The following is a 10898-nucleotide window of genomic DNA, read 5'->3' as shown; positions in this document are numbered from 1 at the left end:
CTTTGTAGTCAATGCAGTATTTGACCGGTAACCAGTGTAATGATTTCAGTATGGGGGTTATGTGACCACCAGAGCGAGACCTTGTCAGCACCCTAGCTGCAGAATTCTGAACACACTGGAACTTTTGAAGGGTATTCTTTGACACCCCAGTAAGTAAGGCATTACAATAGTCAAGCCTGGAGGATACAAACGCATGTACAAGCTTTTCTGCAGCAGACAGCGACAAGACAGGGAGCAACCGAGCAATCTTTAGATGGAAAAAGGACAACTTGGTAATATGTTGCTAGTTTCCATTGCTGCATATCCATGTGCACTGTCTGCCTTTTTAAACTGTTACTGTGTTGAGTGGAACGGTGCTCTCCAATCAGCATGACACTGTGCTAACATTAGGGTGCCAATGTTAAAAATCAAAATTAAACAATAACTTAATTATACATGTCCTGCCAATGTGTTACCAACCTGCAATTGTGTGTTGGCTTAATCCCCACAAATTGTCCTTTAGTTTGAAGTATAGTATACAGAAAGAGAGACGCGTCGAAGCATACAGTGTGTCTGCTCGACTAAGAATTTTCTTTTCATTTGACTTGTGTTTGGAGGAGTAAGTGTGGGGTAGCTGATTTTCACCTAATGAATTGCCTTGGCACCAGTCATTTTCTATATGTGAAGCTCCCTCTCTGCCATTTAGATCCTTAAAATAGACCCCAATGTGTTTTTTGTTTTGATCACTACCACTTTAAAATCCCGAAGAAGATGATAGCTAGGGTACAGTTCTTGCAGCTGATGGTTATATTAAAAATCAGTGGAACAAAACCGAAAAAAAAAAAAAAAACCACAGTAATTTAAAAACCTGCTGCATCTTGCTAATGTGAGCAGATGAAGGCCTTGGAGCCAATTAGGATAAAAAGGTGACAGACTATTGGGGGTAAAGTGTAAACCACAAGGGGAGAAGGTAACTTCAAACAGCAGTAGCTAAAACAGCACACCTGGGAGACTATTCAAGTGAATGTAGTTGCATTTTCTTTTTATAAGTACAGCAAATACTGTGTAAAATGAAATGTGTCATAACAGCATTTTTTAACCCCCCCCCCCCCCACTGTTCAAGTTGACCTAAAAAGAGCAAAAGTATTTTAAGTTTTTTTTTTTTTATTTTATTCTATTTAATGTCAGCTGTGTGTATCTGCCTTGAATCATAAGTCCTATTGCATATTCTCTATCTACATGTATACTACCCCTGGGAAATGAGTTAGTATAAATGCAAGAGCTGTAAATTCCTACAAACTAAACACTGAAGTGCAGGATTAAAATATGTGCAAGGAGCACTGCGTTTTGTGAATATTTCATATAGGAACGTGATACCTATAAAGTGAGGGTAATGTAAATTAGTTCGGATTACTGGAAATATTTTGCTAGCTCCATGTCCTTTAAGGGCTTACATACATTTGCTGATCAACCTATACCCTGCTTGGATAAGCCACAGCTTGTATATATGTGTGTGTATATATATCTAACATGTAAAATAAAACAAGTTAGAAAAACGCAACAGCTGTTTAAAGGGGTGATGTCAAACACAAAAGCCCAAGTTAGGAGAAGCAATTAGGCCCAAGATTCACATAATTCTTGCTTCTAACTTGGCCCACTTTATCGCTCCACTTGAAATGCTCTTTGTATGACTTGAAGTGACTGAGACACACACTGAGGCACACAGACACACTGAGACACACACACACAAACTGACATACACACACACTGAGACACACATACACTGAGACACACACACAGAGACATACACACACTGAGACATACATACACTGAGAAACACACACACTACAACACACAGTCTCAGTGTGTGTGAGTGTGTGTCTCAGTCACTTCAAGTCATACAAAGAGCATTTCAAGTGGAGTGATAAAGTGGAGCGAAGCGATCAAAAAAAGGCGCCAAATTAGAAGCAAGAATTGTGTGAATCTTGGGCCCCAGCACCTTTCCAATTGTGCCTATTTGCTTGATGCTTGACAAGATTGGTCTAACTGCTTCTCCTAACTTGGACTTTTGTGTTTGATATCACCCCTTTAAACGGCTGTTGCGTTTTTTTAATTTGTTTTTTTACATTGACAATGTTTTTGTTCTAGATATCACTTCTTTTTTTACTTCATCAAATAATGAATAAAGCGAGGGAAAGATATTCAAGAATGTGTATGGTAAATAGACAGATAGACATTACAAGATAGTTATAAGTCGAGTAATATAAGAGAAATGAGAAAAGATTTGAAAGTAAAATAATGGTAGAAGGGACTTTTGGACAGTATTGAAAGTGTAAACATTGTATTCTTATAGTTGCATGAGTGGTGAAAACAATATGTCTATTTTGGTAGGTATTGATATATTGATATTTACGTAGGTACAAAACTACAATGTTATGAATGGTTCAAAAGGTACATATGCATGTCCGTGCTAAAGGGTACTAACACATTTTAATGCTGGAAAAAAACATTATTCTCCTTGATATAGTGGTGTTATGAACTTAGGCTAAGGCATTTGTAAAGCATTAGATCTCTTCATAATAAGGCCCTATAGATTTTGTTTGCATTGCTTGACCATGGTTTGACTTCAATAAGTGCATCATTTGCATGCACCCATTTTCCAGTAGCACCCACAGCAAGAACAGACACATAGTGTCCTGAAGTAACACCCTGTCCTTGGTGTATTATAATGTAATCTAATTGGTAATTCCTGTTGTCCACAGTAATTGTGCTCTTCTGCACAGCAGTAAACTTAGCATTGTGTCACTTTGTAACGGTCCCGTCTGGTTTGGTTTCCCAAAGCATAAGTTGGACTGCAATCAGTCTCCCTGCTGATTTCAATAAGTTCATGTTTCATGATTGGAGAAGTTTTGGATTGCCTACATTTGCTACCAGGAATCATTGCCAATTTGTCATTTCTATAAATGAGTTCTTCCAAACACATGGAATCTTTACCAGCAGGTACATGTAGAGGATAAACATGCAACACCTCTCGGTTTGTTGAGCAGTAGTTACTTGTAGTACATAGAATGCCATGACTTATTGTGACTGAAACCATGCCAGATACTTCAGGACAAATTTCAGACATTTTGGTGAGAAACTGCAACATGTTGCTGCTCACCTCTATTGAAAGGTTCTCCTAAGAAGTTACAAATATCCACAGTAGTTAGAGACGCAGTGGATGGCAAGTGATCCTATTTGTGAACAAAGCTCCCGATAGCCTCTTGTTGACTGTATTTTAATGAATCCTTCAGAGGTTGCAAGTGAAGAAGGCACTGCAGTGTTACATTTGCATAGCATGAGGTGAAATAATAACAAAAAATAACAACATAAACGCAGTAATCATGTAGCTCATAATAATTAACAGGTATGCACCAATATAGGAAGCAAGTTACATAAAACAGTGTTTCCCAATCCTGGTCCTGAGGACCCAGTGTTTGCTGATTTGTGTTCCAACTGAGCTTTAAATTACGAACTGAACCCTTAATTGAATGAATAAAATGTCTAATCAAAGCATTTGAATTATTTGTAGAAATGGCTGGCTGCGTAGGCCTCAATTAGCACTAATCTAGGACTACCTAATGTTAACTCAGGTAAGGTAGTCCAAGATTAGTGCTGATCAGGGTTTGTGAAAGCAGGCGAAAGAGTTGGATATTTCAAGTTATTTCTAACATTGCATCAAGTCACTAATTGTTAGTTCAATTGGGGGATCAATTTAATAATTGAGAACTCAGTTGGAACACAAACAACAGACACAGTGGGCCCGCAGGACCAGGTTTGTGAAAAACGGACGTAAATGATTAGATATATGTATACATTTATATATGTGTGCATTGCACAATTATTCTTTGTACTTGTTTCGATTGTTATGTTTAATAAACATGAAGTTCTCAAAAGTGTCCTTTAGTTTGCATCTTTCAGGTGAATAGAAATTAAAATGCAAATTCTTATATTTCAGAATATACAAATACCAAGACAAATGCAAATAGTTTAGCAGATTGCATTGAAATTATTATTATTTATTTTTTAGCAGACACCCTTATCCAGGGCAACTTACAATTGTCACAATTCTATCACATTATGTTTATAACAGGACTGGTGTTTAACATCTAAACATTAAACTTAGTAAAAATGGCACAGATTAAACACATAGGGTCAATTGCAACAAACTGAAAGTAGCGTACTAACCAGGGATGATCCCGCGGTTAGTACTCAGCTCCGTTCTAAACTAGTACGCAAGTTAAATACCAATTGCAACGAACTTGGCGGCTGAAGTTAGTCCCCAGCTGCATACTAAAAAAGGTCTCAATTGCAACAAACCTAAAAATAACTGCTGCTGCCCTCTAGAGCAGGGGTAGGCAACCCTGGTCCTGGAGTGCCACAGACACTTCTAGTTTTTGTTTTACCTAAGCCCCTTAATTAATTGATTTAATGATGGGCTTAATTGGTTAGAATTACCATGTGTTCCAGGTATTTAGTAATTGACAATTAAGAGATACCTATAAAACCTGCAGGATTGTGGCACTCCAGGACCAGGGTTGCCTACCCCTGCTCTAGAGGATACGAAGTATGGGACTAACTTAGTATAACTCTTGCTATGGACAAAGAATTTTAGTATCGTACTAAGTGGAATAGTGGAAGACATGTGAAAGTCCCAGAATGTACTGGCAGTTTATTTTTGCTGAGATAATAATGTGTGCATATAATATACACATATACAGACGTGCTCAAATTTGTTGGTACCCCTCCACAAAAAATGAAGAATGCACAATTTTCTCTGAAATAACTTGAAACTGACAAAAGTAATTGGCATCCACCATTGTTTATTCCATATTTAATAGAAATCAGACTTTGCTTTTGATTTTTTATTCAACATAATATTGTAAATAATAAAACTAATGAAAATGGCATGGACAAAAATGATGGGACCGCTAACCTAATATTTTGTTGCACAACCTTTAGAGGCAATCACTGCAATCAAACATTTTCTGTAGCTCTCAATGAGACTTCTGCACCTGTTAACAGGTAGTTTGGCCCACTCTTCCTGAGCAAACTGCTCCAGCTGTCTCAGGTTTGATGGGTGCCTTCTCCAGACTGCAAGTTTCAGCTCTTTCCATAGATGTTCGATAGGATTCAGATCAGGACTCATAGAAGGCCACTTCAGAATAGTTCAATGTTTTGTTCTTATCCATTCTTGGGTGCTTTTAGCTGTGTGTTTTGGGTCATTATCCTGTTGGAGGACCCATGACCTGCAACTGAGACAGAGCTTTCTGACACTGGGCAGTACGTTTCGCTCCAGAATGCCTCGATAGTCTTGAGATTTCATTGTGCCCTGCACAGATTCAAGGCACCCTGTGCCAGGCGCAGCAAAGCAGCCCCAAAACATAACCGAGCCTCCTCTATGTTTCACTGTATGATATGGTGTTCTTTTCTTTGAAAGCTTCATTTTTTCGTCTGTGAACATAGAGCTGATGTGGCTTGCCAAAAAGCTCCAGTTTTGACTCATCTGTCCAAAGGACATTCTCCCAGAAGGATTGTGGCTTGTCAATATGCATTTTAGCAAATTCCAGTCTGGCTTTTTTATGTTTTTCTTTCAAAAGTGGAGTCCTCCTGGGTCTTCTTCCATGGAGCCCACTTTCGCTCAAAAAGCGACGGATGGTGCGATCAGAAACTGACGTACCTTCACCTTGGAGTTCAGCTTGTATCTCTTTGGCAGTTATCCTTGGTTCTTTTTCTACCATTCGCACTATCCTTCTGTTCAATCTGGGGTCGATTTTCCTCTTGCGGCCGCACCCAGGGAGGTTGGCTACAGTTCCATGGACCTTAAACTTCTTAATAATATTTGCAACTGTTGTCACAGGAACATCAAGCTGCTTGGAGATGGTCTTGTAGCCTTTACCTTTACCATGCTTGTCTATTATTTTCTTTCTGATCTCCTCAGACAACTCTCTCCTTTGCTTTCTCTGGTCCATGTTCAGTGTGGTGCACACAATGATACCAAACAGCACAGTGACTACTTTTCTCCATTTAAATAGGCTGAATGACTGATTACAAGATTGGAGACATGTGTGATACTAATTAAAGAAACTAATCAGTTTGAAATATCACTACAATCAAATTATTTATTATCTTTTCTAAGGGGTACCAACAAATGTGTCCAGGCCATTTTAGAATATCTTTGTAGAATAAACAATAATTAATCTATTTTCACAGCTTCTTTGCTTTATTCTATGACATACCAAAGGAATGCAAGTATACATGATAAAATAGCTTTTAATTTCATCACTTTTCAGGAGGAATGAAGCATTATTTTAATGAGCTGTAAGGGTACCAACAAATTTGAGCACGTCTGTATATGTCGTCACTATAGTATATTTGAAGCATCTGCTGTCTGTACGGATATTGTAATAGTAAAATAACATTACGACTTCAATACTGTTAACTACTAATAATGACGGTGTCGGCAGCATTACAGTCATTCATGGAGAGCCTGTATTATACGATAGTAGGTTTCACATTTGAGAGACGTATTTTTTTTTTTTAGGAGGGGGGGGGGGGGGGGCAGCAAGTCTTTTCATTCTCTTTAATTTGAGGGGACTCGACATGGTTCTTAGGAGTAGGGACACAGTGGGTAGAATGTGAGTTAAGTGTTATTTTACGTAGCAGGACCTGGGGGCACATTGAAAAATAAAATAAACAGTGCTCTTCTCAGGGTGTTTTTAGAAGTGATTATCTATGATACTTCTTCGGAATACCACCACTTCCCTGTTTTGTTCTTTTTGTGGTCCAATGAGAACGGTGTCGAAACAGCCCGTGTGTGTTGACCACGGTTATCCTTTACTCCCTAGTTTAAAACAGCCTGGGCCGCACCGCACAAACTGCAACTGTCTGTATCATGTATAAAGCTAATGTAATCAAAAACAGAATTCAAAATTAAACCAGCTTTGCTAGTTTATTTCATGGCATTGCACTTGGTTGAATATTTTATAGGCAGTCCGTGTGCCCTGATATGGAGTATTTTACCATGCATATATATCTTAAATAAAAATAAAAAAATTATTATGTGCACACATATAAATATATATTACAGACAAATTATTATTATTTATTTCTTAGCTGACGCCCATATCCAGGGCGACTTACAATTGTAACAAGATATCACATTATTTTTACATTCAATTACCCATTTATACAGTTGGATTTTTACTGGAGCAATCTAGGTAAAGTACCTTGCTCAAGGGTACAGCAGCAGTGTCCCCCACGACCCTCCGGTCAAGAGTCCAGAGCCCTAACCACTACTCCACACTTTATGTATAAATGTCAGCCTATTTGTAACATTGTAAAAATGATTATTAGCTCATAATATCGTAAAATACATACATTACTGTTACAAATATTTCAAATGTTCTGATTCAGAGCCATCCCGCCTTGCGCCGTGTGTGGCTCTCTGTAAAAGGATGAAGCGGTTCTGATAATGAATGAATGAAAGAATGATTCAGAGCCCCCTTCAGTTCCTATTTTGTAACAACAACAATGCTTGATCCTTAGTACCGTACTAAAACTGGGGATCAGCTAGTCTCCAACTTTGTTCCGCTTGTTTTTTCGATGCAATTGGTACTAACTTAGTACGCAGCTGGGGATGATCCCGAGATAGTACCGTACTAGCTATTACGCAACTTAGTACGCAGCTCCGTACTAACTCTGCCAGTTCGTTGCAATTGACCCACAACATTTAACAATTATTTCCAAATGACTAAACACCAGTGTTACACCTGGTATAAACACTGCTGTTTAGGAATAGAGCACTTCTATTTTTTTTTTTTTTTTTTTTTTTAATATACACACATACCATTTACATACAAACGTTTCACACGTCTGTGGTTTTACAGACGAGGCTGAAGTTGGCATCTCGCTCAGCTTCTTAAACGCAGGCTTTTAATGCATAAATGTATTTATCTACGTTGAAGAAGTAGTCTTGAATTTAACTGGTTAAATCACGTCGACCCGCTGATTTCTCTGCAGGTACCCAGCGAGGGCCACCCCCTCTGCAAGCTACACCTGTATTTAGCGCAGCCCAACGTGGTTTACTGGGGCAGAAAAGCGGGCAAACATGCCACATATGCCAATCGCTCAGCTTCTTATTCACTCTTTATGTATCTGTTGATTAAGTACCTGAACGACACTCGCACACCAGTTCATTTTTTTCTAACTATGAACTACCGTTCCTCTCAATATATATAGGAGGCTGTGTGGTCCAGTGGTTAAAGAAACGGGCTTGTAACCAGGAGGTCCCCGGTTCAAATCCCATATCAGCCACTGACTCATTGTATGACCCTGAAAACGTCACTTAACCTCCTTGTGCTCTGTATTTCAGGTGAGTTTTAGTTGTAAGTGACTCTGCAGCTGATACATAGTTCACACACCCTAGTCTCGTCTCGGTAAGTCACCTTGGATAAAGGTGTCTGCTAAATAAACAAATAATATGAACTTGTTTAAGTTTTTCTAACTATGAACTACCTTTCCTCTCAATATATGTTCCGAGTATGGGTACAAGCACCGGCGTAGATTTAGCTAGGGACGGTAGGGACATGTCCCTACCAATGTCAAGGGACCGTTGAATTGTCCCTACCAATAATTTTGATAAATCTGAAACGTCTTTTGTCAAGTCATTTTATCTGCTCCACAAAGGGTTAACTCTCTCAAGCCCCCCCTCGTTACTCCTCCCTCCTCCAAAAAAACTAACAAAAAAACTCCGCTAATTTGATTGGCTTAGGCCCTTCCATAATGCATCCCTGTAACACGGACAAGAACTCGGGAGTGAAAGGTAAATCTCCGGGTTTAAAATAAAAAAAAATCTAGTCATTCTTAAACGGTGTATATTGTGCCACAATTTTCACATTTATTTAAAAAAATAAGAATAAATATAATCAGTTTAATTCGATATTTAGTTTGTGTTTGTTGGTTAATGCATTGTCACATTATTTCAATCCTCCTCCTTCCTCCCCTTGTAACTAACTTACTCCTTGCTTGATATTTTTGTATCGTGTGTGTAAAAAGCGAACACGAACATATGTATTTGATTGAATGGACAGTGTGACTATCCAGGCGGCTAAATAAATGCACTATATTATATAGGCAGTAATAAAAAATATATACAAAGTCAAATTAATCGGGGGGGGGGGGGGGGGGGCGACAGATATGCAAATAAATTTCAGTGGGGCGTGAGTAAAAAAAGGTTGAGACACGCTGGCTTAGGCTGGACTGTGGAAAGACGCTCATCTGATGTTGCCGCTTGCCGGTCAGTCTGATATGAGTGTGACCCACTGACTGAATGAAAGCCAGGTGCCGGGGCTGAAGGTATTGTCAGGTCATCAGCAACATAGTTTGAGTGAATAAACCTACCGACCTACCTACCTATTACGTTAGCGACCCATTGCTAGCTGCTAACCCCACGTCCTTGGTGGCTAGCTAGCTTGTTTCACAGCTAAATCATTATGTGTGTGTGAGAGAGAGAGAGAGAGAGAGAGAGAGAGTGTGAGTGTGAGTGTGCGTGAGCATGTTTTGATATCGTCATCCAACTAACGTCAGCTAATCACTTCAATTTGGCTTTAGGTGACAAGCATAATAGCAACCAAAAAAAGAAAGATGGACATAAGGAAGTTTTTTTTACAAAAAGTCAAAGTGTAAGTAGGAAGATGTTATTAAAGTAATAAACACAATTGATAATGATTCAAAATAATTTGCTAATGACGTTAGCAGAGTCATACTTTCTCTCTAAACAGCATGCATCAATTTATCATTTTATCAGGCGAGTGCAGCAGTGCAACCTGGTAAAAGCAGTTCAGAGGCAGGTGGAGCAACAGGGTCGCAGGTGAGGTCTGTAATGGCTTAGTGATTATAACAGTGAAAGTGTTAGACTCAGTTTTGAGATATATTATTGTTTGAGGCACATTGTGATATAATAGTAGGCTAATGCTGTATAGTAATACTCAGCAAATAAAGTTAGCATAGCCATATATTTTCTCTCTATATGGCATGCATCAATTTATTATTTTATCAGGTGAATGAAGCAATGCACCCAGGTACAAGCAGCAGCACAGACACAGGAGAGGCAGGCAGAGCACGTGAGCGTGCATGTGCTCATGCTTGTAGTGGTAGGGGTAATGGTAGCTTACAGTAAGGCTGGGATAGGTTATAATTCAGGTTATTAGTAATTCTATAGCAGGGATGTCAAACCAGCTTCCAGGAGGGACACTTTATCATAGTGTTTTAAGTGTATACCAGCCAACTTCATGTCAATCAGATTGTCCTCGATTCATGAGAGAGCCTGCTTCATGTTTACAGTGGCCAGAACAAGGGTTACGCTACATACAAATCCTGCCTTGTGCCGAACACTATCTCGGCATTCCATGTTAACCAGTCTGTGGAACTGGAGGCTTGCTTCCACCTCCTTCTAGACTGACAGGGAGCTGCAGCTCCATACGCTCTGCCCAGTGCAGGCCCTGGTGTTCTGTTGACAGGACAAAAAGTTGGAGGCAGCCCGAACCAGGGTTAGACTCCTACAGAAGATAGTGAGTGGACTCTACGGTCACGCAATGTGGACCAACGGGGCATATTTTGCTATGCACAAGGGGTCTGGGATCAGGCTACCCCATTGGGGTCTAGGGGCAAAGCCCCTGGGGATTTTTACACATTTACAGTGTCAGTGCAGTCCATTTTACAATTAAAAAGATGAAGGTATTAATTGGGGAGCCTGGGTCCATGAAAAACCATACTGTTAGTTGGATGGGAAAATGTTAATTTGCATGTAAAGAATTATATTATGTGAAGATTGGAACTAAGCTTTAGGCTGCCAATAATCAGTACAATAATTAGAATTA

Source organism: Acipenser ruthenus, chromosome 8 (genome assembly GCF_902713425.1).
Source record: "Acipenser ruthenus chromosome 8, fAciRut3.2 maternal haplotype, whole genome shotgun sequence".
NCBI classification, from domain to species: Eukaryota; Metazoa; Chordata; class Actinopteri; order Acipenseriformes; family Acipenseridae; genus Acipenser; species Acipenser ruthenus.
The sequence above is the reverse complement of the archived record's forward strand: the minus strand, read 5'-3'. Positions refer to the sequence as shown.